General features: G+C 49.6%; 10 non-coding genes and 5 pseudogenes across 10 annotated transcripts; all 15 read left to right on the plus strand.

The window, feature by feature from the left end:
• Nucleotides 1-1,109: 1,109 nt before the first annotated feature.
• On the plus strand, nucleotides 1,110-1,251 carry LOC142253733 (U2 spliceosomal RNA; annotated as a pseudogene).
• Nucleotides 1,252-1,948: 697 nt separating this feature from the next.
• Nucleotides 1,949-2,144, plus strand: LOC142253241 (U2 spliceosomal RNA). The gene has a single exon (XR_012726552.1). It is a non-coding gene; the product is annotated as a U2 spliceosomal RNA (small nuclear RNA).
• Nucleotides 2,145-4,334: 2,190 nt separating this feature from the next.
• On the plus strand, nucleotides 4,335-4,527 carry LOC142253039 (U2 spliceosomal RNA). The gene has a single exon (XR_012726370.1). It is a non-coding gene; the product is annotated as a U2 spliceosomal RNA (small nuclear RNA).
• A 1,388-nt stretch (nucleotides 4,528-5,915) lies between these two features.
• LOC142252723 (U2 spliceosomal RNA) lies at nucleotides 5,916-6,106 on the plus strand. The gene has a single exon (XR_012726090.1). It is a non-coding gene; the product is annotated as a U2 spliceosomal RNA (small nuclear RNA).
• A 1,388-nt stretch (nucleotides 6,107-7,494) lies between these two features.
• On the plus strand, nucleotides 7,495-7,685 carry LOC142252724 (U2 spliceosomal RNA). Its single transcript, XR_012726091.1, has one exon. It is a non-coding gene; the product is annotated as a U2 spliceosomal RNA (small nuclear RNA).
• A 1,388-nt stretch (nucleotides 7,686-9,073) lies between these two features.
• Nucleotides 9,074-9,215, plus strand: LOC142253735 (U2 spliceosomal RNA; annotated as a pseudogene).
• A 697-nt stretch (nucleotides 9,216-9,912) lies between these two features.
• On the plus strand, nucleotides 9,913-10,108 carry LOC142253252 (U2 spliceosomal RNA). Its single transcript, XR_012726563.1, has one exon. It is a non-coding gene; the product is annotated as a U2 spliceosomal RNA (small nuclear RNA).
• Nucleotides 10,109-11,496: 1,388 nt separating this feature from the next.
• On the plus strand, nucleotides 11,497-11,687 carry LOC142252725 (U2 spliceosomal RNA). Its single transcript, XR_012726092.1, has one exon. It is a non-coding gene; the product is annotated as a U2 spliceosomal RNA (small nuclear RNA).
• A 1,593-nt stretch (nucleotides 11,688-13,280) lies between these two features.
• On the plus strand, nucleotides 13,281-13,464 carry LOC142253309 (U2 spliceosomal RNA). Its single transcript, XR_012726610.1, has one exon. It is a non-coding gene; the product is annotated as a U2 spliceosomal RNA (small nuclear RNA).
• A 1,388-nt stretch (nucleotides 13,465-14,852) lies between these two features.
• Nucleotides 14,853-15,043, plus strand: LOC142252726 (U2 spliceosomal RNA). The gene has a single exon (XR_012726093.1). It is a non-coding gene; the product is annotated as a U2 spliceosomal RNA (small nuclear RNA).
• Nucleotides 15,044-16,431: 1,388 nt separating this feature from the next.
• LOC142252727 (U2 spliceosomal RNA) lies at nucleotides 16,432-16,622 on the plus strand. Its single transcript, XR_012726094.1, has one exon. It is a non-coding gene; the product is annotated as a U2 spliceosomal RNA (small nuclear RNA).
• A 1,388-nt stretch (nucleotides 16,623-18,010) lies between these two features.
• Nucleotides 18,011-18,137, plus strand: LOC142253625 (U2 spliceosomal RNA; annotated as a pseudogene).
• Nucleotides 18,138-18,825: 688 nt separating this feature from the next.
• LOC142253118 (U2 spliceosomal RNA) lies at nucleotides 18,826-19,018 on the plus strand. The gene has a single exon (XR_012726438.1). It is a non-coding gene; the product is annotated as a U2 spliceosomal RNA (small nuclear RNA).
• Nucleotides 19,019-20,406: 1,388 nt separating this feature from the next.
• Nucleotides 20,407-20,510, plus strand: LOC142253590 (U2 spliceosomal RNA; annotated as a pseudogene).
• Nucleotides 20,511-25,936: 5,426 nt separating this feature from the next.
• On the plus strand, nucleotides 25,937-26,139 carry LOC142253278 (U2 spliceosomal RNA; annotated as a pseudogene).
• The last annotated feature ends 1,777 nt before the right edge of the window (nucleotides 26,140-27,916 follow it).

Consider the following 27,916-nt stretch of genomic DNA (forward strand, 5'->3'; position numbering starts at 1 on the left):
GGACAAAGTGGATTCACCTGCTGCTGCAGTGACCACAGGTGTGATAAGATTTAGAATTGGCATCTGGTGCGATCTCTCCGCTTCCACTCCAAAGAAAGTTACCTGTTTATTCCTATCATGCATTGGTTTTTGGGGTTTTCTTTGAGTAATGATGATCTCTTTAGTAGTCTGTTGGCGCCCTCTCCTGGAGGAATAGTTTGCTTGCTCTTGGACATTCTAAAAGAGAGGTCATGATAGACATTGAGCTTCTGAGCTCAATTGGGGACAGTCATGGGTGATGAATGTTTGCAACCTGCTGCAAAGCCTCATACCGCAATATAAGGAACGTCAAATACTAAGAAAGGGCGGCCTATGAAAGAATTACTACTTTCAATAAGTACACTTAAACGGCTAATTGGGAATAGAAAAACTGTAAAAAGCCCTCTGAGAAAGCCCCCCTCTAACCTTTGATAGTAAGTTTTTCTGTAGTCTGCCTGTTGATGTATTTTCCGTTTGAACTGTGCACAACATGAAGAGACGGAACACTGGCGGCTTGTCACAATGCCCCCGCTGACATCACAATAGCGCTGCTGCCTAGAAAACAAGCTGCGCAGCAGAAGTTGTTCTTTGGGTGGGAGGGTGGGCTAGTGTAAGGAGGGGGCAAGCTCTTTTTTTCCCGGGTGGTAGGGGGATGACAGGAGAAGGGATGCGGGTGGTGAGAAGGGTACAGAGGGCAGGGTTTGGGGGCTGGGAAGGAAAGGGAAAAGATTAGGGTTTGGGGATGATGAAAGGGCTTTCTACGGGTAAGGATGGCAAAGGGTGGCAGTGACGGAAAGTCAGGCAACCTGTCCTGTCCGTCTTTTTGTATCGTGAATTGGAAAGACTGCAAGGGGGAGGGGAGTTGCTTGCGCCCTAAAGGAGGAGTTATTCAGATTCATTGCAGTGGGGGGCGGCGGCTGCAAAACGCACCATTCTTCTTGTTTTTGCTCTGCAAAGCAGCCTTTTCAAGGGTTGGCTTGGGTGACAAAATGTCTTCTGTAGGCGTGGGTTTGTCTCCCTCTCGCTCTCTCTCCCTAAGATGTGTCCGGCATAGGCCAGGGTGCCACTCGAGGCCCAAACCAATTCTGGTTATCGCTTCTCGGCCTTTTGGCTAAGATCAAGTGTAGTATCGTTCGAAAAGGTGGTTTAAGGCTCCGGCCACCTTAGTACAATGATGCAATGCACACTGGAAGGTTGCGCTTGTTAGTACTTTGGGAGGATAGTATATCCATCTAGAGGAAACCATGGCCCTACCAGGATCGAGGCTATTAGACTGAGTAAGTGTGGGGGTTATGGTGCAATGTGCCCCAGGAATGGACACCCTGGAGGGAGTCTGAACTTGCTAGGTTGGGACCCTGGTAAGCCTCAGACTCTGTCGCACGCCGCGCCTTGCCTATTCATACTTTCCAAGCATATTGCCCTATCCCGGCCTTCTGGCTAAGAAGGGAAATTTTTATAATCCCGGTCGGAGGTCCGGTCAGCTTTGGGCTGAGAAACCAACACCCGGTTGGAGGTCCGGGTCAGCTTTGGCTGAGAAACCAACACCCGGTTGGAGGTCCGGTTAGCCTTGGGCTGAGAAACCAACACCCGGTTGGAGGTCCGGTCAGCCTTGGGCTGAGAAACCAACACCCGGTTGGAGGTCCGGTCAGCCTTGGGCTGAGAAACCAACACCGGTTGACGGTCCGGGCAGTCTCGGCTGCGAAACCAACGACTAGTAGCTCCCTACTCCACTTGGGTAAGATACCTCGGTGGACGCTGGGAGCAACAACAAGGCTCAACCAGGCTTCGGCTTGGGGGAGCACCGAAGATCCCTGACCCTCGCTGTGGCCTTCTGGCTCGGAGGGACGGGGTTGATTTTTGGGGATCCTCTTCTCACGGAGGGGTCCACACGAATCCTAGCCTTTGCACTGTTTTTGGTGTGACTTCGGTCATGCATTTTTGCGGTGCTTTGGAAAGCTTCATTAAATCAAAAATCTGTTCTTATCAGTTTAATATCTGATACGTCCCCTATCTGGGGACCATATATTAAATGGATTTTTAGAACAGGGAGATGGAAAAAGAGCTTGCTCTGTCCACTCCACGCATTGACCTGGTATTGCAGTACCTCCAGGACCGGTGCACCCCTTCTTAACCCAGTTTCCAAAAGCAGAACTCAATTCACCTGATTCATATTAGCCCGGTTTAATGAATTGGAAGAAAGCATACGTCTTCATATGCACCTCAATTTGGCCCATTCACTTTTCACACTTCCTCCTTTTGTTTTTTATCTTTCACACTTTTGACTTTCTTTATTCATCCAAATAGCAAACTCATCACCACTCAACCTGACCAACTCGGCTATGTCCCGTGCTGCAGTTCTCTGTCTTATCTAGATCATTTGCAATTGAATGGAATAGATCCCTTTTGGACAAAGTGGATTCACCTGCTGCTGCAGTGACCACAGGTGTGATAAGATCTAGAATTGGCATCTGGTGCGATCTCTCCGCTTCCACTCCAAAGAAAGTTACCTGTTTATTCCTATCATGCATTGGTTTTTGGGGTTTTCTTTGAGTAATGATGATCTCTTTAGTAGTCTGTTGGCGCCCTCTCCTGGAGGAATAGTTTGCTTGCTCTTGGACATTCTAAAAGAGAGGTCATGATAGACATTGAGCTTCTGAGCTCAATTGGGGACAGTCATGGGTGATGAATGTTTGCAACCTGCTGCAAAGCCTCATACCGCAATATAAGGAACGTCAAATACTAAGAAAGGGCGGCCTATGAAAGAATTACTACTTTCAATAAGTACACTTAAACGGCTAATTGGGAATAGAAAAACTGTAAAAAGCCCTCTGAGAAAGCCCCCCTCTAACCTTTGATAGTAAGTTTTTCTGTAGTCTGCCTGTTGATGTATTTTCCGTTTGAACTGTGCACAACATGAAGAGACGGAACACTGGCGGCTTGTCACAATGCCCCCGCTGACATCACAATAGCGCTGCTGCCTAGAAAACAAGCTGCGCAGCAGAAGTTGTTCTTTGGGTGGGAGGGTGGGCTAGTGTAAGGAGGGGGCAAGCTCTTTTTTTCCCGGGTGGTAGGGGGATGACAGGAGAAGGGATGCGGGTGGTGAGAAGGGTACAGAGGGCAGGGTTTGGGGGCTGGGAAGGAAAGGGAAAAGATTAGGGTTTGGGGATGATGAAAGGGCTTTCTACGGGTAAGGATGGCAAAGGGTGGCAGTGACGGAAAGTCAGGCAACCTGTCCTGTCCGTCTTTTTGTATCGTGAATTGGAAAGACTGCAAGGGGGAGGGGAGTTGCTTGCGCCCTAAAGGAGGAGCTATTCAGATTCATTGCAGTGGGGGGCGGCGGCTGCAAAACGCACCATTCTTCTTGTTTTTGCTCTGCAAAGCAGCCTTTTCAAGGGTTGGCTTGGGTGACAAAATGTCTTCTGTAGGCGTGGGTTTGTCTCCCTCTCGCTCTCTCTCCCTAAGATGTGTCCGGCATAGGCCAGGGTGCCACTCGAGGCCCAAACCAATTCTGGTTATCGCTTCTCGGCCTTTTGGCTAAGATCAAGTGTAGTGTTGTTCGAAGAGGTGGTTTAAGCTCCAGGCCACCTTAGTACAATGATACAATGCACACTGGAAGGTTGCGCTTGCTAGTTCTCTGGGTGGATAGTATATTCATCTAGAGGAAAACATGGCCCTACCAGGATCGAGGCTATTAGACTGAGTAAGGGTGGGGGGCTATGGTACAACGTGCCCCAGGACTGACGACCCTGGAGTGAGTCTGAGCTTGCTGGCTTGGGACCCCGGCAATCCTTGGGCTCTGTAGCACACCGTACCTTGCCTTTTCATACTTTTTGAGCATATTACCCTATCCCGGCCTTCTGGCTAGGAAGGGAAATTTTTATAATACCGGTCGGAGGTCTGGTCAGCTTTGGGCTGAGAAACTAACACCCGGTTGGAGGTCCGGGTCAGCTTCGGCTGAGAAACCAACACCCGGTTGGAGGTCTGGGTCAGCTTCGGCTGAGAAACCAACACCCGGTTGGAGGTCCGGTTAGCCTTGGGCTGAGAAACCAACACCGGTTGACGGTCCGGGCAGTTTCGGCTGCAAAACCAACAACTAGTAGCTCTCTACTCCACTTGGGTAAGATGCCTGGGTGGACGCTGGGAGCAACGACAAGGCTCAACCAGGCTTCGGCTTGGGGGAGCACCGAAGATCCCTGACCCTTGCTGTGGCCTTCTGGCTCGGAGGGACGGGGTTGATTTTTGGGGACCCTCTCCTCACGGAAGGGTCCACACGAATCCTAGCCTTTGCACTGTTTTTGGTGTGACTTCGGTCATGCATTTTTTGTGGTGCTTTGGAAAGCTTCATTAAATCAAAAATCTGTTCTTATCAGTTTAATATCTGATACGTCCCCTATCTGGGGACCATATATTAAATGGATTTTTAGAACAGGGAGATGGAAAAAGAGCTTGCTCTGTCCACTCCACGCATTGACCTGGTATTGCAGTACCTCCAGGACCGGTGCACCCCTTCTTAACCCAGTTTCCAAAAGCAGAACTCAATTCACCTGATTCATATTAGCCCGGTTTAATGAATTGGAATAAAGCATACGTCTTCATATGCACCTCAATTTGGCCCATTCACTTTTCACACTTCCTCCTTTTGTTTTTTATCTTTCACACTTTTGACTTTCTTTATTCATCCAAATAGCAAACTCATCACCACTCAACCTGACCAACTCGGCTATGTCCCGTGCTGCAGTTCTCTGTCTTATCTAGATCATTTGCAATTGAATGGAATAGATCCCTTTTGGACAAAGTGGATTCACCTGCTGCTGCAGTGACCACAGGTGTGATAAGATCTAGAATTGGCATCTGGTGCGATCTCTCCGCTTCCACTCCAAAGAAAGTTACCTGTTTATTCCTATCATGCATTGGTTTTTGGGGTTTTCTTTGAGTAATGATGATCTCTTTAGTAGTCTGTTGGCGCCCTCTCCTGGAGGAATAGTTTGCTTGCTCTTGGACATTCTAAAAGAGAGGTCATGATAGACATTGAGCTTCTGAGCTCAATTGGGGACAGTCATGGGTGATGAATGTTTGCAACCTGCTGCAAAGCCTCATACCGCAATATAAGGAACGTCAAATACTAAGAAAGGGCGGCCTATGAAAGAATTACTACTTTCAATAAGTACACTTAAACGGCTAATTGGGAATAGAAAAACTGTAAAAAGCCCTCTGAGAAAGCCCCCCTCTAACCTTTGATAGTAAGTTTTTCTGTAGTCTGCCTGTTGATGTATTTTCCGTTTGAACTGTGCACAACATGAAGAGACGGAACACTGGCGGCTTGTCACAATGCCCCCGCTGACATCACAATAGCGCTGCTGCCTAGAAAACAAGCTGCGCAGCAGAAGTTGTTCTTTGGGTGGGAGGGTGGGCTAGTGTAAGGAGGGGGCAAGCTCTTTTTTTCCCGGGTGGTAGGGGGATGACAGGAGAAGGGATGCGGGTGGTGAGAAGGGTACAGAGGGCAGGGTTTGGGGGCTGGGAAGGAAAGGGAAAAGATTAGGGTTTGGGGATGATGAAAGGGCTTTCTACGGGTAAGGATGGCAAAGGGTGGCAGTGACGGAAAGTCAGGCAACCTGTCCTGTCCGTCTTTTTGTATCGTGAATTGGAAAGACTGCAAGGGGGAGGGGAGTTGCTTGCGCCCTAAAGGAGGAGTTATTCAGATTCATTGCAGTGGGGGGCGGCGGCTGCAAAACTCACCATTCTTCTTGTTTTTGCTCTGCAAAGCAGCCTTTTCAAGGGTTGGCTTGGGTGACAAAATGTCTTCTGTAGGCGTGGGTTTGTCTCCCTCTCGCTCTCTCTCCCTAAGATGTGTCCGGCATAGGCCAGGGTGCCACTCGAGGCCCAAACCAATTCTGGTTATCGCTTCTCGGCCTTTTGGCTAAGATCAAGTGTAGTATCTGTTCTTATCAGTTTAATATCTGATACGTCCCCTATCTGGGGACCATATATTAAATGGATTTTTAGAACAGGGAGATGGAAAAAGAGCTTGCTCTGTCCACTCCACGCATTGACCTGGTATTGCAGTACCTCCAGGACCGGTGCACCCCTTCTTAACCCAGTTTCCAAAAGCAGAACTCAATTCACCTGATTCATATTAGCCCGGTTTAATGAATTGGAAGAAAGCATACGTCTTCATATGCACCTCAATTTGGCCCATTCACTTTTCACACTTCCTCCTTTTGTTTTTTATCTTTCACACTTTTGACTTTCTTTATTCATCCAAATAGCAAACTCATCACCACTCAACCTGACCAACTCGGCTATGTCCCGTGCTGCAGTTCTCTGTCTTATCTAGATCATTTGCAATTGAATGGAATAGATCCCTTTTGGACAAAGTGGATTCACCTGCTGCTGCAGTGACCACAGGTGTGATAAGATCTAGAATTGGCATCTGGTGCGATCTCTCCGCTTCCACTCCAAAGAAAGTTACCTGTTTATTCCTATCATGCATTGGTTTTTGGGGTTTTCTTTGAGTAATGATGATCTCTTTAGTAGTCTGTTGGCGCCCTCTCCTGGAGGAATAGTTTGCTTGCTCTTGGACATTCTAAAAGAGAGGTCATGATAGACATTGAGCTTCTGAGCTCAATTGGGGACAGTCATGGGTGATGAATGTTTGCAACCTGCTGCAAAGCCTCATACCGCAATATAAGGAACGTCAAATACTAAGAAAGGGCGGCCTATGAAAGAATTACTACTTTCAATAAGTACACTTAAACGGCTAATTGGGAATAGAAAAACTGTAAAAAGCCCTCTGAGAAAGCCCCCCTCTAACCTTTGATAGTAAGTTTTTCTGTAGTCTGCCTGTTGATGTATTTTCCGTTTGAACTGTGCACAACATGAAGAGACGGAACACTGGCGGCTTGTCACAATGCCCCCGCTGACATCACAATAGCGCTGCTGCCTAGAAAACAAGCTGCGCAGCAGAAGTTGTTCTTTGGGTGGGAGGGTGGGCTAGTGTAAGGAGGGGGCAAGCTCTTTTTTTCCCGGGTGGTAGGGGGATGACAGGAGAAGGGATGCGGGTGGTGAGAAGGGTACAGAGGGCAGGGTTTGGGGGCTGGGAAGGAAAGGGAAAAGATTAGGGTTTGGGGATGATGAAAGGGCTTTAAACGGGTAAGGATGGCAAAGGGTGGCAGTGACGGAAAGTCAGGCAACCTGTCCTGTCCGTCTTTTTGTATCGTGAATTGGAAAGACTGCAAGGGGGAGGGGAGTTGCTTGCGCCCTAAAGGAGGAGTTATTCAGATTCATTGCAGTGGGGGGCGGCGGCTGCAAAACGCACCATTCTTCTTGTTTTTGCTCTGCAAAGCAGCCTTTTCAAGGGTTGGCTTGGGTGACAAAATGTCTTCTGTAGGCGTGGGTTTGTCTCCCTCTCGCTCTCTCTCCCTAAGATGTGTCCGGCATAGGCCAGGGTGCCACTCGAGGCCCAAACCAATTCTGGTTATCGCTTCTCGGCCTTTTGGCTAAGATCAAGTGTAGTATCTGTTCTTATCAGTTTAATATCTGATACGTCCCCTATCTGGGGACCATATATTAAATGGATTTTTAGAACAGGGAGATGGAAAAAGAGCTTGCTCTGTCCACTCCACGCATTGACCTGGTATTGCAGTACCTCCAGGACCGGTGCACCCCTTCTTAACCCAGTTTCCAAAAGCAGAACTCAATTCACCTGATTCATATTAGCCCGGTTTAATGAATTGGAAGAAAGCATACGTCTTCATATGCACCTCAATTTGGCCCATTCACTTTTCACACTTCCTCCTTTTGTTTTTTATCTTTCACACTTTTGACTTTCTTTATTCATCCAAATAGCAAACTCATCACCACTCAACCTGACCAACTCGGCTATGTCCCGTGCTGCAGTTCTCTGTCTTATCTAGATCATTTGCAATTGAATGGAATAGATCCCTTTTGGACAAAGTGGATTCACCTGCTGCTGCAGTGACCACAGGTGTGATAAGATCTAGAATTGGCATCTGGTGCGATCTCTCCGCTTCCACTCCAAAGAAAGTTACCTGTTTATTCCTATCATGCATTGGTTTTTGGGGTTTTCTTTGAGTAATGATGATCTCTTTAGTAGTCTGTTGGCGCCCTCTCCTGGAGGAATAGTTTGCTTGCTCTTGGACATTCTAAAAGAGAGGTCATGATAGACATTGAGCTTCTGAGCTCAATTGGGGACAGTCATGGGTGATGAATGTTTGCAACCTGCTGCAAAGCCTCATACCGCAATATAAGGAACGTCAAATACTAAGAAAGGGCGGCCTATGAAAGAATTACTACTTTCAATAAGTACACTTAAACGGCTAATTGGGAATAGAAAAACTGTAAAAAGCCCTCTGAGAAAGCCCCCCTCTAACCTTTGATAGTAAGTTTTTCTGTAGTCTGCCTGTTGATGTATTTTCCGTTTGAACTGTGCACAACATGAAGAGACGGAACACTGGCGGCTTGTCACAATGCCCCCGCTGACATCACAATAGCGCTGCTGCCTAGAAAACAAGCTGCGCAGCAGAAGTTGTTCTTTGGGTGGGAGGGTGGGCTAGTGTAAGGAGGGGGCAAGCTCTTTTTTTCCCGGGTGGTAGGGGGATGACAGGAGAAGGGATGCGGGTGGTGAGAAGGGTACAGAGGGCAGGGTTTGGGGGCTGGGAAGGAAAGGGAAAAGATTAGGGTTTGGGGATGATGAAAGGGCTTTCTACGGGTAAGGATGGCAAAGGGTGGCAGTGACGGAAAGTCAGGCAACCTGTCCTGTCCGTCTTTTTGTATCGTGAATTGGAAAGACTGCAAGGGGGAGGGGAGTTGCTTGCGCCCTAAAGGAGGAGTTATTCAGATTCATTGCAGTGGGGGGCGGCGGCTGCAAAACGCACCATTCTTCTTGTTTTTGCTCTGCAAAGCAGCCTTTTCAAGGGTTGGCTTGGGTGACAAAATGTCTTCTGTAGGCGTGGGTTTGTCTCCCTCTCGCTCTCTCTCCCTAAGATGTGTCCGGCATAGGCCAGGGTGCCACTCGAGGCCCAAACCAATTCTGGTTATCGCTTCTCGGCCTTTTGGCTAAGATCAAGTGTAGTATCGTTCGAAAAGGTGGTTTAAGGCTCCGGCCACCTTAGTACAATGATGCAATGCACACTGGAAGGTTGCGCTTGTTAGTACTTTGGGAGGATAGTATATCCATCTAGAGGAAACCATGGCCCTACCAGGATCGAGGCTATTAGACTGAGTAAGTGTGGGGGCTATGGTGCAATGTGCCCCAGGATTGACGACCCTGGAGTGAGTCTGAGCTTGCTGGCTTGGGACCCCGGCGAGCCTTGGGCTCTGTAGCACACCGTACCTTGCCTTTTCATACTTTCTGAGCATATTGCTCTATCCCGGCCTTCTGGCTAGGAAGGGAAATTTTTATAATCATGGTCGGAGGTCCGTTCAGCTTTGGGCTGAGAAACCAACACCCGGTTGGAGGTCTGGGTCAGCTTTGGCTGAGAAACCAACACCCGGTTGGAGGTCCGGGTCAGCTTCAGCTGAGAAACCAACACCCGGTTGGAGGTCCGGGTCAGCTTCGGCTGAGAAACCAACACCCGGTTGGAGGTCCGGTTAGCCTTGGGCTGAGAAACCAACACCGGTTGACGGTCCGGGCAGTTTCGGCTGCGAAACCAACAACTAGTAGCTCTCTACTCCACTTGGGTAAGATGCCTGGGTGGACGCTGGGAGCAACGACAAGGCTCAACCAGGCTTCGGCTTGGGGGAGCACCGAAGATCCCTGACCCTTGCTGTGGCCTTCTGGCTCGGAGGGACGGGGTTGATTTTTGGGGACCCTCTCCTCACGGAGGGGTCCACACGAATCCTAGCCTTTGCACTGTTTTTGGTGTGACTTTGGTCATGCATTTTTTGCGGTGCTTTGGAAAGCTTCATTAAATCAAAATCTGTTCTTATCAGTTTAATATCTGATACGTCCCCTATCTGGGGACCATATATTAAATGGATTTTTAGAACAGGGAGATGGAAAAAGAGCTTGCTCTGTCCACTCCACGCATTGACCTGGTATTGCAGTACCTCCAGGACCGGTGCACCCCTTCTTAACCCAGTTTCCAAAAGCAGAACTCAATGCACCTGATTCATATTAGCCCGGTTTAATGAATTGGAAGAAAGCATACGTCTTCATATGCACCTCAATTTGGCCCATTCACTTTTCACACTTCCTCCTTTTGTTTTTTATCTTTCACACTTTTGACTTTCTTTATTCATCCAAATAGCAAACTCATCACCACTCAACCTGACCAACTCGGCTATGTCCCGTGCTGCAGTTCTCTGTCTTATCTAGATCATTTGCAATTGAATGGAATAGATCCCTTTTGGACAAAGTGGATTCACCTGCTGCTGCAGTGACCACAGGTGTGATAAGATCTAGAATTGGCATCTGGTGCGATCTCTCCGCTTCCACTCCAAAGAAAGTTACCTGTTTATTCCTATCATGCATTGGTTTTTGGGGTTTTCTTTGAGTAATGATGATCTCTTTAGTAGTCTGTTGGCGCCCTCTCCTGGAGGAATAGTTTGCTTGCTCTTGGACATTCTAAAAGAGAGGTCATGATAGACATTGAGCTTCTGAGCTCAATTGGGGACAGTCATGGGTGATGAATGTTTGCAACCTGCTGCAAAGCCTCATACCGCAATATAAGGAACGTCAAATACTAAGAAAGGGCGGCCTATGAAAGAATTACTACTTTCAATAAGTACACTTAAACGGCTAATTGGGAATAGAAAAACTGTAAAAAGCCCTCTGAGAAAGCCCCCCTCTAACCTTTGATAGTAAGTTTTTCTGTAGTCTGCCTGTTGATGTATTTTCCGTTTGAACTGTGCACAACATGAAGAGACGGAACACTGGCGGCTTGTCACAATGCCCCCGCTGACATCACAATAGCGCTGCTGCCTAGAAAACAAGCTGCGCAGCAGAAGTTGTTCTTTGGGTGGGAGGGTGGGCTAGTGTAAGGAGGGGGCAAGCTCTTTTTTTCCCGGGTGGTAGGGGGATGACAGGAGAAGGGATGCGGGTGGTGAGAAGGGTACAGAGGGCAGGGTTTGGGGGCTGGGAAGGAAAGGGAAAAGATTAGGGTTTGGGGATGATGAAAGGGCTTTCTACGGGTAAGGATGGCAAAGGGTGGCAGTGACGGAAAGTCAGGCAACCTGTCCTGTCCGTCTTTTTGTATCGTGAATTGGAAAGACTGCAAGGGGGAGGGGAGTTGCTTGCGCCCTAAAGGAGGAGTTATTCAGATTCATTGCAGTGGGGGGCGGCGGCTGCAAAACGCACCATTCTTCTTGTTTTTGCTCTGCAAAGCAGCCTTTTCAAGGGTTGGCTTGGGTGACAAAATGTCTTCTGTAGGCGTGGGTTTGTCTCCCTCTCGCTCTCTCTCCCTAAGATGTGTCCGGCATAGGCCAGGGTGCCACTCGAGGCCCAAACCAATTCTGGTTATCGCTTCTCGGCCTTTTGGCTAAGATCAAGTGTAGTATCTGTTCTTATCAGTTTAATATCTGATACGTCCCCTATCTGGGGACCATATATTAAATGGATTTTTAGAACAGGGAGATGGAAAAAGAGCTTGCTCTGTCCACTCCACGCATTGACCTGGTATTGCAGTACCTCCAGGACCGGTGCACCCCTTCTTAACCCAGTTTCCAAAAGCAGAACTCAATTCACCTGATTCATATTAGCCCGGTTTAATGAATTGGAAGAAAGCATACGTCTTCATATGCACCTCAATTTGGCCCATTCACTTTTCACACTTCCTCCTTTTGTTTTTTATCTTTCACACTTTTGACTTTCTTTATTCATCCAAATAGCAAACTCATCACCACTCAACCTGACCAACTCGGCTATGTCCCGTGCTGCAGTTCTCTGTCTTATCTAGATCATTTGCAATTGAATGGAATAGATCCCTTTTGGACAAAGTGGATTCACCTGCTGCTGCAGTGACCACAGGTGTGATAAGATCTAGAATTGGCATCTGGTGCGATCTCTCCGCTTCCACTCCAAAGAAAGTTACCTGTTTATTCCTATCATGCATTGGTTTTTGGGGTTTTCTTTGAGTAATGATGATCTCTTTAGTAGTCTGTTGGCGCCCTCTCCTGGAGGAATAGTTTGCTTGCTCTTGGACATTCTAAAAGAGAGGTCATGATAGACATTGAGCTTCTGAGCTCAATTGGGGACAGTCATGGGTGATGAATGTTTGCAACCTGCTGCAAAGCCTCATACCGCAATATAAGGAACGTCAAATACTAAGAAAGGGCGGCCTATGAAAGAATTACTACTTTCAATAAGTACACTTAAACGGCTAATTGGGAATAGAAAAACTGTAAAAAGCCCTCTGAGAAAGCCCCCCTCTAACCTTTGATAGTAAGTTTTTCTGTAGTCTGCCTGTTGATGTATTTTCCGTTTGAACTGTGCACAACATGAAGAGACGGAACACTGGCGGCTTGTCACAATGCCCCCGCTGACATCACAATAGCGCTGCTGCCTAGAAAACAAGCTGCGCAGCAGAAGTTGTTCTTTGGGTGGGAGGGTGGGCTAGTGTAAGGAGGGGGCAAGCTCTTTTTTTCCCGGGTGGTAGGGGGATGACAGGAGAAGGGATGCGGGTGGTGAGAAGGGTACAGAGGGCAGGGTTTGGGGGCTGGGAAGGAAAGGGAAAAGATTAGGGTTTGGGGATGATGAAAGGGCTTTCTACGGGTAAGGATGGCAAAGGGTGGCAGTGACGGAAAGTCAGGCAACCTGTCCTGTCCGTCTTTTTGTATCGTGAATTGGAAAGACTGCAAGGGGGAGGGGAGTTGCTTGCGCCCTAAAGGAGGAGTTATTCAGATTCATTGCAGTGGGGGGCGGCGGCTGCAAAACGCACCATTCTTCTTGTTTTTGCTCTGCAAAGCAGCCTTTTCAAGGGTTGGCTTGGGTGACAAAATGTCTTCTGTAGGCGTGGGTTTGTCTCCCTCTCGCTCTCTCTCCCTAAGATGTGTCCGGCATAGGCCAGGGTGCCACTCGAGGCCCAAACCAATTCTGGTTATCGCTTCTCGGCCTTTTGGCTAAGATCAAGTGTAGTCCCTTCATTGGGTTTGCCTTGGTCTTGGCTGGGAGGGGCCCGGGCTTGCACAACCGCCGGCCTCGGGGATTGTTGCGCCTTTTGGTGCTTACGTCCCCTTTTGGCTGGTGGTTCCTGGGCTCGGGAGGCGATCACCTGCGGCACTGCGCTTTTGAGTGGTGGCCGATGACCGTTTCTGAAATTTGCGGATGAAATCTCATCTGTTCTTATCAGTTTAATATCTGATACGTCCCCTATCTGGGGACCATATATTAAATGGATTTTTAGAACAGGGAGATGGAAAAAGAGCTTGCTCTGTCCACTCCACGCATTGACCTGGTATTGCAGTACCTCCAGGACCGGTGCACCCCTTCTTAACCCAGTTTCCAAAAGCAGAACTCAATTCACCTGATTCATATTAGCCCGGTTTAATGAATTGGAAGAAAGCATACGTCTTCATATGCACCTCAATTTGGCCCATTCACTTTTCACACTTCCTCCTTTTGTTTTTTATCTTTCACACTTTTGACTTTCTTTATTCATCCAAATAGCAAACTCATCACCACTCAACCTGACCAACTCGGCTATGTCCCGTGCTGCAGTTCTCTGTCTTATCTAGATCATTTGCAATTGAATGGAATAGATCCCTTTTGGACAAAGTGGATTCACCTGCTGCTGCAGTGACCACAGGTGTGATAAGATCTAGAATTGGCATCTGGTGCCATCTCTCCGCTTCCACTCCAAAGAAAGTTACCTGTTTATTCCTATCATGCATTGGTTTTTGGGGTTTTCTTTGAGTAATGATGATCTCTTTAGTAGTCTGTTGGCGCCCTCTCCTGGAGGAATAGTTTGCTTGCTCTTGGACATTCTAAAAGAGAGGTCATGATAGACATTGAGCTTCTGAGCTCAATTGGGGACAGTCATGGGTGATGAATGTTTGCAACCTGCTGCAAAGCCTCATACCGCAATATAAGGAACGTCAAATACTAAGAAAGGGCGGCCTATGAAAGAATTACTACTTTCAATAAGTACACTTAAACGGCTAATTGGGAATAGAAAAACTGTAAAAAGCCCTCTGAGAAAGCCCCCCTCTAACCTTTGATAGTAAGTTTTTCTGTAGTCTGCCTGTTGATGTATTTTCCGTTTGAACTGTGCACAACATGAAGAGACGGAACACTGGCGGCTTGTCACAATGCCCCCGCTGACATCACAATAGCGCTGCTGCCTAGAAAACAAGCTGCGCAGCAGAAGTTGTTCTTTGGGTGGGAGGGTGGGCTAGTGTAAGGAGGGGGCAAGCTCTTTTTTTCCCGGGTGGTAGGGGGATGACAGGAGAAGGGATGCGGGTGGTGAGAAGGGTACAGAGGGCAGGGTTTGGGGGCTGGGAAGGAAAGGGAAAAGATTAGGGTTTGGGGATGATGAAAGGGCTTTCTACGGGTAAGGATGGCAAAGGGTGGCAGTGACGGAAAGTCAGGCAACCTGTCCTGTCCGTCTTTTTGTATCGTGAATTGGAAAGACTGCAAGGGGGAGGGGAGTTGCTTGCGCCCTAAAGGAGGAGTTATTCAGATTCATTGCAGTGGGGGGCGGCGGCTGCAAAACGCACCATTCTTCTTGTTTTTGCTCTGCAAAGCAGCCTTTTCAAGGGTTGGCTTGGGTGACAAAATGTCTTCTGTAGGCGTGGGTTTGTCTCCCTCTCGCTCTCTCTCCCTAAGATGTGTCCGGCATAGGCCAGGGTGCCACTCGAGGCCCAAACCAATTCTGGTTATCGCTTCTCGGCCTTTTGGCTAAGATCAAGTGTAGTATCTGTTCTTATCAGTTTAATATCTGATACGTCCCCTATCTGGGGACCATATATTAAATGGATTTTTAGAACAGGGAGATGGAAAAAGAGCTTGCTCTGTCCACTCCACGCATTGACCTGGTATTGCAGTACCTCCAGGACCGGTGCACCCCTTCTTAACCCAGTTTCCAAAAGCAGAACTCAATTCACCTGATTCATATTAGCCCGGTTTAATGAATTGGAAGAAAGCATACGTCTTCATATGCACCTCAATTTGGCCCATTCACTTTTCACACTTCCTCCTTTTGTTTTTTATCTTTCACACTTTTGACTTTCTTTATTCATCCAAATAGCAAACTCATCACCACTCAACCTGACCAACTCGGCTATGTCCCGTGCTGCAGTTCTCTGTCTTATCTAGATCATTTGCAATTGAATGGAATAGATCCCTTTTGGACAAAGTGGATTCACCTGCTGCTGCAGTGACCACAGGTGTGATAAGATCTAGAATTGGCATCTGGTGCGATCTCTCCGCTTCCACTCCAAAGAAAGTTACCTGTTTATTCCTATCATGCATTGGTTTTTGGGGTTTTCTTTGAGTAATGATGATCTCTTTAGTAGTCTGTTGGCGCCCTCTCCTGGAGGAATAGTTTGCTTGCTCTTGGACATTCTAAAAGAGAGGTCATGATAGACATTGAGCTTCTGAGCTCAATTGGGGACAGTCATGGGTGATGAATGTTTGCAACCTGCTGCAAAGCCTCATACCGCAATATAAGGAACGTCAAATACTAAGAAAGGGCGGCCTATGAAAGAATTACTACTTTCAATAAGTACACTTAAACGGCTAATTGGGAATAGAAAAACTGTAAAAAGCCCTCTGAGAAAGCCCCCCTCTAACCTTTGATAGTAAGTTTTTCTGTAGTCTGCCTGTTGATGTATTTTCCGTTTGAACTGTGCACAACATGAAGAGACGGAACACTGGCGGCTTGTCACAATGCCCCCGCTGACATCACAATAGCGCTGCTGCCTAGAAAACAAGCTGCGCAGCAGAAGTTGTTCTTTGGGTGGGAGGGTGGGCTAGTGTAAGGAGGGGGCAAGCTCTTTTTTTCCCGGGTGGTAGGGGGATGACAGGAGAAGGGATGCGGGTGGTGAGAAGGGTACAGAGGGCAGGGTTTGGGGGCTGGGAAGGAAAGGGAAAAGATTAGGGTTTGGGGATGATGAAAGGGCTTTCTACGGGTAAGGATGGCAAAGGGTGGCAGTGACGGAAAGTCAGGCAACCTGTCCTGTCCGTCTTTTTGTATCGTGAATTGGAAAGACTGCAAGGGGGAGGGGAGTTGCTTGCGCCCTAAAGGAGGAGTTATTCAGATTCATTGCAGTGGGGGGCGGCGGCTGCAAAACGCACCATTCTTCTTGTTTTTGCTCTGCAAAGCAGCCTTTTCAAGGGTTGGCTTGGGTGACAAAATGTCTTCTGTAGGCGTGGGTTTGTCTCCCTCTCGCTCTCTCTCCCTAAGATGTGTCCGGCATAGGCCAGGGTGCCACTCGAGGCCCAAACCAATTCTGGTTATCGCTTCTCGGCCTTTTGGCTAAGATCAAGTGTAGTATCTGTTCTTATCAGTTTAATATCTGATACGTCCCCTATCTGGGGACCATATATTAAATGGATTTTTAGAACAGGGAGATGGAAAAAGAGCTTGCTCTGTCCACTCCACGCATTGACCTGGTATTGCAGTACCTCCAGGACCGGTGCACCCCTTCTTAACCCAGTTTCCAAAAGCAGAACTCAATTCACCTGATTCATATTAGCCCGGTTTAATGAATTGGAAGAAAGCATACGTCTTCATATGCACCTCAATTTGGCCCATTCACTTTTCACACTTCCTCCTTTTGTTTTTTATCTTTCACACTTTTGACTTTCTTTATTCATCCAAATAGCAAACTCATCACCACTCAACCTGACCAACTCGGCTATGTCCCGTGCTGCAGTTCTCTGTCTTATCTAGATCATTTGCAATTGAATGGAATAGATCCCTTTTGGACAAAGTGGATTCACCTGCTGCTGCAGTGACCACAGGTGTGATAAGATCTAGAATTGGCATCTGGTGCGATCTCTCCGCTTCCACTCCAAAGAAAGTTACCTGTTTATTCCTATCATGCATTGGTTTTTGGGGTTTTCTTTGAGTAATGATGATCTCTTTAGTAGTCTGTTGGCGCCCTCTCCTGGAGGAATAGTTTGCTTGCTCTTGGACATTCTAAAAGAGAGGTCATGATAGACATTGAGCTTCTGAGCTCAATTGGGGACAGTCATGGGTGATGAATGTTTGCAACCTGCTGCAAAGCCTCATACCGCAATATAAGGAACGTCAAATACTAAGAAAGGGCGGCCTATGAAAGAATTACTACTTTCAATAAGTACACTTAAACGGCTAATTGGGAATAGAAAAACTGTAAAAAGCCCTCTGAGAAAGCCCCCCTCTAACCTTTGATAGTAAGTTTTTCTGTAGTCTGCCTGTTGATGTATTTTCCGTTTGAACTGTGCACAACATGAAGAGACGGAACACTGGCGGCTTGTCACAATGCCCCCGCTGACATCACAATAGCGCTGCTGCCTAGAAAACAAGCTGCGCAGCAGAAGTTGTTCTTTGGGTGGGAGGGTGGGCTAGTGTAAGGAGGGGGCAAGCTCTTTTTTTCCCGGGTGGTAGGGGGATGACAGGAGAAGGGATGCGGGTGGTGAGAAGGGTACAGAGGGCAGGGTTTGGGGGCTGGGAAGGAAAGGGAAAAGATTAGGGTTTGGGGATGATGAAAGGGCTTTCTACGGGTAAGAATGGCAAAGGGTGGCAGTGACGGAAAGTCAGGCAACCTGTCCTGTCCGTCTTTTTGTATCGTGAATTGGAAAGACTGCAAGGGGGAGGGGAGTTGCTTGCGCCCTAAAGGAGGAGTTATTCAGATTCATTGCAGTGGGGGGCGGCGGCTGCAAAACGCACCATTCTTCTTGTTTTTGCTCTGCAAAGCAGCCTTTTCAAGGGTTGGCTTGGGTGACAAAATGTCTTCTGTAGGCGTGGGTTTGTCTCCCTCTCGCTCTCTCTCCCTAAGATGTGTCCGGCATAGGCCAGGGTGCCACTCGAGGCCCAAACCAATTCTGGTTATCGCTTCTCGGCCTTTTGGCTAAGATCAAGTGTAGTATCTGTGAGGCTCGGCAGATGCAATGCACACTGGAAGGTTGCGCTTGCTAGTACTCTTAATGTATAGTATATTCATCTAGAGGAAAACATGGCCCTACCAGGATCGAGGCTATTAGACTGAGTAAGTGTGGGGGCTATGGTGCAATGTGCCCCAGGACTGACGACCCTGGAGTGAGTCTGAGCTTGCTGGCTTGGGACCCCGGCGAGCCTTGGGCTCTGTAGCACACCGTACCTTGCCCTTTCATACTTTCTGAGCATATTGCTCTATCCCGGCCTTCTGGCTAGGAAGGAAAATTTTTATAATCATGGTCGGAGGTCCGTTCAGCTTTGGGCTGAGAAACCAACACCCGGTTGGAGGTCCGGGTCAGCTTCGGCTGAGAAACCAACACCCGGTTGGAGGTCTGGGTCAGCTTCGGCTGAGAAACCAACACCCGGTTGGAGGTCCGGGTCAGCTTCGGCTGAGAAACCAACACCCGGTTGGAGGTCCGGTTAGCCTTGGGCTGAGAAACCAACACCGGTTGACGGTCCGGGCAGTTTCGGCTGCGAAACCAACAACTAGTAGCTCTCTACTCCACTTGGGTAAGATGCCTGGGTGGACGCTGGGAGCAACGACAAGGCTCAACCAGGCTTCGGCTTGGGGGAGCACCGAAGATCCCTGACCCTTGCTGTGGCCTTCTGGCTCGGAGGGACGGGGTTGATTTTTGGGGACCCTCTCCTCACGGAGGGGTCCACACGAATCCTAGCCTTTGCACTGTTTTTGGTGTGACTTCGGTCATGCATTTTTTGCGGTGCTTTGGAAAGCTTCATTAAATCAAAAATCTGTTCTTATCAGTTTAATATCTGATACGTCCCCTATCTGGGGACCATATATTAAATGGATTTTTAGAACAGGGAGATGGAAAAAGAGCTTGCTCTGTCCACTCCACGCATTGACCTGGTATTGCAGTACCTCCAGGACCGGTGCACCCCTTCTTAACCCAGTTTCCAAAAGCAGAACTCAATTCACCTGATTCATATTAGCCCGGTTTAATGAATTGGAAGAAAGCATACGTCTTCATATGCACCTCAATTTGGCCCATTCACTTTTCACACTTCCTCCTTTTGTTTTTTATCTTTCACACTTTTGACTTTCTTTATTCATCCAAATAGCAAACTCATCACCACTCAACCTGACCAACTCGGCTATGTCCCGTGCTGCAGTTCTCTGTCTTATCTAGATCATTTGCAATTGAATGGAATAGATCCCTTTTGGACAAAGTGGATTCACCTGCTGCTGCAGTGACCACAGGTGTGATAAGATCTAGAATTGGCATCTGGTGCGATCTCTCCGCTTCCACTCCAAAGAAAGTTACCTGTTTATTCCTATCATGCATTGGTTTTTGGGGTTTTCTTTGAGTAATGATGATCTCTTTAGTAGTCTGTTGGCGCCCTCTCCTGGAGGAATAGTTTGCTTGCTCTTGGACATTCTAAAAGAGAGGTCATGATAGACATTGAGCTTCTGAGCTCAATTGGGGACAGTCATGGGTGATGAATGTTTGCAACCTGCTGCAAAGCCTCATACCGCAATATAAGGAACGTCAAATACTAAGAAAGGGCGGCCTATGAAAGAATTACTACTTTCAATAAGTACACTTAAACGGCTAATTGGGAATAGAAAATCTGTAAAAAGCCCTCTGAGAAAGCCCCCCTCTAACCTTTGATAGTAAGTTTTTCTGTAGTCTGCCTGTTGATGTATTTTCCGTTTGAACTGTGCACAACATGAAGAGACGGAACACTGGCGGCTTGTCACAATGCCCCCGCTGACATCACAATAGCGCTGCTGCCTAGAAAACAAGCTGCGCAGCAGAAGTTGTTCTTTGGGTGGGAGGGTGGGCTAGTGTAAGGAGGGGGCAAGCTCTTTTTTTCCCGGGTGGTAGGGGGATGACAGGAGAAGGGATGCGGGTGGTGAGAAGGGTACAGAGGGCAGGGTTTGGGGGCTGGGAAGGAAAGGGAAAAGATTAGGGTTTGGGGATGATGAAAGGGCTTTCTACGGGTAAGGATGGCAAAGGGTGGCAGTGACGGAAAGTCAGGCAACCTGTCCTGTCCGTCTTTTTGTATCGTGAATTGGAAAGACTGCAAGGGGGAGGGGAGTTGCTTGCGCCCTAAAGGAGGAGTTATTCAGATTCATTGCAGTGGGGGGCGGCGGCTGCAAAACGCACCATTCTTCTTGTTTTTGCTCTGCAAAGCAGCCTTTTCAAGGGTTGGCTTGGGTGACAAAATGTCTTCTGTAGGCGTGGGTTTGTCTCCCTCTCGCTCTCTCTCCCTAAGATGTGTCCGGCATAGGCCAGGGTGCCACTCGAGGCCCAAACCAATTCTGGTTATCGCTTCTCGGCCTTTTGGCTAAGATCAAGTGTAGTATCTGTTCTTATCAGAACAAACTGAGCTAGCTACACTTGACGAGATACGATCAGGGAGACAAGCTCCGAAGCCCAGCCGAGACCGAAAGAGGGAGATCGGACGGAAGAAGAGCTTGGCAGAAAGAAGCAAGAAGACGAAGGCTCGGAGAAGACTTGGGGAGACCAGAGGAACTTCGAGGAGGAACACAGCGGGAGAAGACACCCGGAGAAGAATCCAAGATCCAGCTCCGGGAACTCAAGCAGGAACCAGCCATGGCAAGCAAGCCAGAGAAGGCAGCCAAGAAGGCTCAGGACCCAGGGACCTCCAGGAAGGCTCATCCAGAGGCTTCTTCGGCCCAAGAGGCCCCTACCTCCGACGCCAGCCAGCCGGAGGGAGCCCGGACGCCGCCTGAAAAGGCTCCAACCCTGGAGCCTTGGATGCGGCAGACGGTCGCCCTGAAGCTAAAGGCGGTGGATGGTAGGTTGCCGGACATGTCCAGCGACGTGTTCTGCAAGAAGATGATTCTGGATCAGGGCTTCTCCAGGGCGGAAACCCTGAGTGTCCAGACCTTCATGACTGGCATTTTTCTGGTAACCTTTGCCACGGTGAATGCCTGCAGGAGATACTGGGAGGCGATGAACGCAGCGATGCCGGACTCCCCTTTTCATTCTTTTTTAGGATCCTGTCCTATACAGAGGGATGAGAAGAGGATCACGGTCTCCATGCGGAACCCGCACACCCCAGGAAGAGACATCTCCACGTTCCTGGGACGTCTCTGCACAGTGGTGAGGGAGCCATCCCACATCCTTAACGGCAACGGATTCTGGACGGGTAAGTGGTCAGCAACCGTTCGACTCTACAGGGAACCAGCATCCGAGGATGGTCTCCAGCACCTGCCCCCGACATTCTCTCTGGGAAACTCCTTTGGTCTCATCTACTACCCGGACATGCCACACAACTGCAGGAAATGTGGCGGGAAAGGGCATTCGATGAAGACCTGCAAGGAGGACGCCTGCAGGGTTTGCCGGGTGACGGGACACAGCTCCAAGGACTGCCCAAAGAAGAAGACTTGCAACCTATGTGGACAGGCGGACCACCTTTACAAGGACTGCCCACAGCGGGAGAAATCCTGGGCAAGGGTTGCCGCGGTGACCCAGTATCGGGTAGTCACAGCTTCGTCGACCAAGGCAGCTACGACCAAGGCCACAGAGGCCAAGGACAAGGCGGCCAAGAACCCGGCGACCGTGGCTCCAGCCGATGCCCCAGCAGCCACGGAGTCCAGGAAAAAGGGTAAGAAAACTGTTGCCCCCTCCCTGGTCCCCCCCCCTGTCACCCCTGTCCAAACCCCTCCCCCCCCGGCCAACCCTACTGAGGATTCCACTACCTCCACCTCATTTCCCTACTCCTCAGTTGGTCTCCTCACCCCCCCCCCAAAGCCCACTCTCCCTCCCCAGACCATGAGAGCAGAGGACCTCAGCACTCTTGCACTTTTCACCGAGGAGGATTTTCCAGCTCTTGTCTCCTCAGGTACAGGCCAAAGGAAAAGGAAGGTGGAAGATAGTCCTGTCGCAGAACCTTCCAAGCTGTTCATTGTGGATCCCAATCCACCCCAGGAAGAGGAGGATGGCCTCCTCCCAGAACCGGACGTGTTGGAGCAGATGGTGGAGTCCCTTGTGGCCGAAGAAGAAATGGAGGAGTCGGAAGCCACTGAGGCACCATCCCTGCTCGATCAGCTAGAAGAAGAGGGTCTGCTGGAGATACCCTTACCAGCAGGTGCCAAAGAGGAAGAACCGCCCGACCGGAGTGGTAACTAAGGCACACCGCCTGCGCTAACTTTCTCTTTCCTCCAATGACTGCTAACATTAACATCTTTTCCATTAATGTTAGGAGCATCAGAGACAAGTTCCGACGTCAGACAATTTTTGCGTTCCTTAACACTCAGTCTAGTGATGTATTTTTCCTGCAGGAATGCTCCCTTCCCTCCTCTAGGTCCTTCAACCATCTGGCCAGGGAGTGGACCCATGGCCCATCCTACTGGTCCGGCGGAGGCGACTGTAGGTCCGCGGGGGTCGCCGTGCTGATCAGGGGAAGCGCCTTCACATTGGACTCTGTTCAGGAAATCGTCTGCGGCAGGTTACTGCTCGTGGATGGCACCTGGGCGGGAGAACCTGTCAGGTTCATCAATGTGTATGCTTCTCCTGTGAAGAGCGATCGACTGGAGCTCCTCCAAGCCCTGCGCCCTCAGCTCGCTACCGCCAGGACGGTAGTGATGGCCGGGGATTTCAACTGCCCGATTGAGGAGGATGGACGCAGTTCTGGAACGGCTGCCAAGTTGGACGTCACATCCAAACTGCTCATTGAGATGGTGACCGAAGCCTCTCTTGTGGACGTTGTTGGCTCCATCGGACACGGATCCGTGAACTATTCATGGTGCCGATCCGATGGCTCGCTGCGTTCCAGGATTGACTTTGTGTTTACCTCTCGGGCGGTTGGGCGGAGTGGGCACTCGATGGTCCCCTGCTTCTTCTCTGACCACAGAGCCATTCACTTTCAAGGTGTGCTGGGCCATGGCTTCCCCATTGGCCCGGGCTCCTGGAAGCTGAACTGCTCTCTGCTGGAAAAGGGTGAGATTCTGGAGGAGCTTAGAGCTGCCTACTCCACGTGGCGGGCCTACAAGGCGGGCTTCCAGTCTGTTTCTGACTGGTGGGAATACGTTAAACTCGAGTTCCGTTTCTTCTTTCAGGCAAAGAGTCAACAACAGGCGGGTCTGAAGAGGAGGAACTTCAGGAGACTCCAGCGTGAGCTGCGTTCCCTGCAGGACCTTCTTCGATGTGGCTGGGACGTGAGAGAGGAGCTGGAGGAGACTAAGAGGAGCCTGAAAAGGCACTTCGAGGAGGAGTCCGAGCGAATTGTCTTCCGTTCCAAAGTGGAGAACCTGGAGAAGGGTGAGAAATGTAACTCGTTCTTTTTCAGGAAACTCCACGCCGGTCACACGCCCATGAATGAACTACGAGACGAGAGTGGAAGCATGCGACGCGGGAAAGAGAACGTGATGAAGGTCGTCAGCGACTTCTACAGCGAACTCTACGCCCGCAAGGCTACTGACCCCGAGGCCGCCGATAAGTTCCTGTCAGGTATCACTAACCATCTTGACCCTGCAGACGCGGCGGCCATGGATGTTCCTCTGATGGTGGACGAGCTGCTCTCGGCCGCCAAATCCTTTAGTTCTGGCAGGACACCGGGCAGTGACGGCCTCCCAGCAGAGCTCTATGTAGCGCTGGGAGACCTAATCTGTCCGGACCTGTTAGGGCTGTATGAGGAGATGGTGGTGGAGGGCAGAATGCCTCCATCTCTGAGGGAAGGAATGGTCACGATCCTGTACAAGCGTAAAGGAGAGAGGTGCGACCTGAAGAATTGGCGTCCCATCACCCTTCTGAACGTCGACTACAAGATCCTGGCCAAGACGATGGCAACGAGATTGAAGACTGTTATCGGACGGATCATCCACCCGGATCAGACCTGCGGCATCCCCGGACGTCGCATCGCAGACAGCCTGGCTCTCATGCGGGACACGGTCGAGTACATCAAAGCCCGCCGGGTGCACGCAGCCCTGATCTCGTTGGATCAGGAAAAGGCCTTCGACCGTGTTTCCCATGAGTTCCTGGGCAAAGCTCTGCACAGGTTAGGTTTGGGTAACATGTTTTGCTTGTATGTCCAACTAATGTATTTTGATATTCACAGCTCGGTGTTGGTAAACGGCTGGAAGACTGACCCCTTCCCGGTCCTCTCAGGGGTCAGACAAGGCTGTCCTCTGTCACCTCTTCTTTTTGTTTGTGTTATAGAACTCTTTGCAGAGGCTATCCGGCGGAATGGAGAGATCAGAGGGATCACCGCACCAGGACCAGAACGCTTCGAGGTCAAGTGCTCGCTCTACATGGACGACGTGACCGTCTTCTGCGCGGACCGGCGCTCAGTCGACACCCTCGTCCAGACCTGTGAGACCTTCGGACGGGCTTCGGGAGCCAAAGTCAACTGCGGGAAGTCGGAAGCCATGCTCTTCGGGGACTGGCAGCCGGCCTCTTCCGCCCCCTTCCCTTTCAGCATCCAGCCGGATTTCATCAAGGTTCTTGGAGTCTGGTTCGGGAAGGAAGGAGCAGCCCTCAAGTCCTGGGAGGAACGCTTGACCAAGATCACCCAACGGATCGGTCTGTGGAGCCTCAGACGCCTCACCTGTGAGGGCAAAGCACTGGTCCTGCGTAACGAGGTACTGCCCGTGCTGCAGTACACGGCCCAGGCCTGGCCCCCCCTTGCCACCGTGTGCAGGGCCATTACCAGGACGGTGTTTCGTTTTGTCTGGGGATCCAAGATGGACAGAGTAAAGCGGAGCATCATGTACAAGGATCCTCGCAAGGGTGGGAAGGGCGTACCCGATATCCCCACCCTCCTGCGATCCTCCTTCGTATGTGACTGCGTTCGCCGAACTCTGCGAGTCAAGAGAGGTTCCGCGGGTGGGTCCATGTCTCGCTTCTTCCTGCTCCCCCTTTGGAGACGGTTAGGCTGGGACAAGTGGGACAGCTCCTTCCCCTACAACTGGACGGCGCCATGGTTCTACGGAGACGTGGTTCGGTTTGTGAGGGAACACCAACTGGAGGGACTCAAGCCTGATTTGTGGAAGCCAAAGACTATCCACAAACTCATCAGAGCCAAGGACGAAATGGAGAACATTCCAGGACTTCATCACGACACACTGGAGACTGTTTGGACAAACGTGTCATCGGCTGGATTGACCAACGGGCACAAGGACTTGTCATGGATGGCGATACAGGGCGGACTGCCCGTCCGGTCATTCATGCACGCCCGGAACCTGTGCAAAACCCGGTACTGCCCAAGGTGCCCCTTCGTGGAGGAAACATCGCTGCACGCCTTTTGGGACTGCCGTTTCGCACAGCGCCTGTTGGTTGCCCTGGAGGATGACCTGAGGAACTCCGTCCCCAGAGGGAGCCTATCGTACCATTCCGTACTTTATGGACTCTTCCCTGGGACTCACACCGTTGGAGCCATCCAGGAGGCTTGGCGCCTTATGAACTGCTTTAAGGACGCTATTTGGGTCGCCAGGAACCGGCTCATCTTGAAGAGGGAGAGGATGTCTATCCAGGATTGCCGCAGGCTGATCCACAGCCTGCTCAGAGACTATTCCATCATGGACAGTCCGGACGACAGCGCCGAAGAGGAGGTTTAGACCTCTTCCATGCCCCCTCCCTCCTTTTCCCGTTATGTGCGTCTTTCAATAAAGCTTCGGGCCTGTGATTTCCCCACCCTATCCCCCTTTTCCCCTACCCCCATCCCCCAATCGCCGGTTCGTCGTTATTTATTGTCTAACTTTTTCTTTCAGCTTGAGTGTTATGGATAAGCATAGGAGCGCGATGTATAGTTTAGTGCGTCGTACTCTATGGCTATGTAAGAAGGATTGTATATTTCTGTGTGTACGGGGCTGCGGCACCGTACACGGTTTGTTACCTTTTTGTGAGTAGTGCATGATAATAAAGATGCTGTTAAATCAAAATCTGTTCTTATCAGTTTAATATCTGATACGTCCCCTATCTGGGGACCATATATTAAATGGATTTTTAGAACAGGGAGATGGAAAAAGAGCTTGCTCTGTCCACTCCACACATTGACCTGGTATTGCAGTACCTCCAGGACCGGTGCACCCCTTCTTAACCCAGTTTCCAAAAGCAGAACTCAATTCACCTGATTCATATTAGCCCGGTTTAATGAATTGGAAGAAAGCATACGTCTTCATATGCACCTCAATTTGGCCCATTCACTTTTCACACTTCCTCCTTTTGTTTTTTATCTTTCACACTTTTGACTTTCTTTATTCATCCAAATAGCAAACTCATCACCACTCAACCTGACCAACTCGGCTATGTCCCGTGCTGCAGTTCTCTGTCTTATCTAGATCATTTGCAATTGAATGGAATAGATCCCTTTTGGACAAAGTGGATTCACCTGCTGCTGCAGTGACCACAGGTGTGATAAGATCTAGAATTGGCATCTGGTGCGATCTCTCCGCTTCCACTCCAAAGAAAGTTACCTGTTTATTCCTATCATGCATTGGTTTTTGGGGTTTTCTTTGAGTAATGATGATCTCTTTAGTAGTCTGTTGGCGCCCTCTCCTGGAGGAATAGTTTGCTTGCTCTTGGACATTCTAAAAGAGAGGTCATGATAGACATTGAGCTTCTGAGCTCAATTGGGGACAGTCATGGGTGATGAATGTTTGCAACCTGCTGCAAAGCCTCATACCGCAATATAAGGAACGTCAAATACTAAGAAAGGGCGGCCTATGAAAGAATTACTACTTTCAATAAGTACACTTAAACGGCTAATTGGGAATAGAAAAACTGTAAAAAGCCCTCTGAGAAAGCCCCCCTCTAACCTTTGATAGTAAGTTTTTCTGTAGTCTGCCTGTTGATGTATTTTCCGTTTGAACTGTGCACAACATGAAGAGACGGAACACTGGCGGCTTGTCACAATGCCCCCGCTGACATCACAATAGCGCTGCTGCCTAGAAAACAAGCTGCGCAGCAGAAGTTGTTCTTTGGGTGGGAGGGTGGGCTAGTGTAAGGAGGGGGCAAGCTCTTTTTTTCCCGGGTGGTAGGGGGATGACAGGAGAAGGGATGCGGGTGGTGAGAAGGGTACAGAGGGCAGGGTTTGGGGGCTGGGAAGGAAAGGGAAAAGATTAGGGTTTGGGGATGATGAAAGGGCTTTCTACGGGTAAGGATGGCAAAGGGTGGCAGTGACGGAAAGTCAGGCAACCTGTCCTGTCCGTCTTTTTGTATCGTGAATTGGAAAGACTGCAAGGGGGAGGGGAGTTGCTTGCGCCCTAAAGGAGGAGTTATTCAGATTCATTGCAGTGGGGGGCGGCGGCTGCAAAACGCACCATTCTTCTTGTTTTTGCTCTGCAAAGCAGCCTTTTCAAGGGTTGGCTTGGGTGACAAAATGTCTTCTGTAGGCGTGGGTTTGTCTCCCTCTCGCTCTCTCTCCCTAAGATGTGTCCGGCATAGGCCAGGGTGCCACTCGAGGCCCAAACCAATTCTGGTTATCGCTTCTCGGCCTTTCGGCTAAGATCAAGTGTAGTATCGTTCGAAAAGGTGGTTTAAGGCTCCGGCCACCTTAGTACAATGATGCAATGCACACTGGAAGGTTGCGCTTGTTAGTACTTTGGGAGGATAGTATATCCATCTAGAGGAAACCATGGCCCTACCAGGATCGAGGCTATTAGACTGAGTAAGTGTGGGGGTTATGGTGCAATGTGCCCCAGGAATGGACACCCTGGAGGGAGTCTGAACTTGCTAGGTTGGGACCCTGGTAAGCCTCAGACTCTGTCGCACGCCGCGCCTTGCCTATTCATACTTTTTAAGCATATTGCCCTATCCCGGCCTTCTGGCTAAGAAGGGAAATTTTTATAATCCCGGTCGGAGGTCCGGTCA

Source organism: Anomaloglossus baeobatrachus, chromosome 9 (assembly GCF_048569485.1).
Source record: "Anomaloglossus baeobatrachus isolate aAnoBae1 chromosome 9, aAnoBae1.hap1, whole genome shotgun sequence".
NCBI lineage: Eukaryota > Metazoa > Chordata > Amphibia > Anura > Aromobatidae > Anomaloglossus > Anomaloglossus baeobatrachus.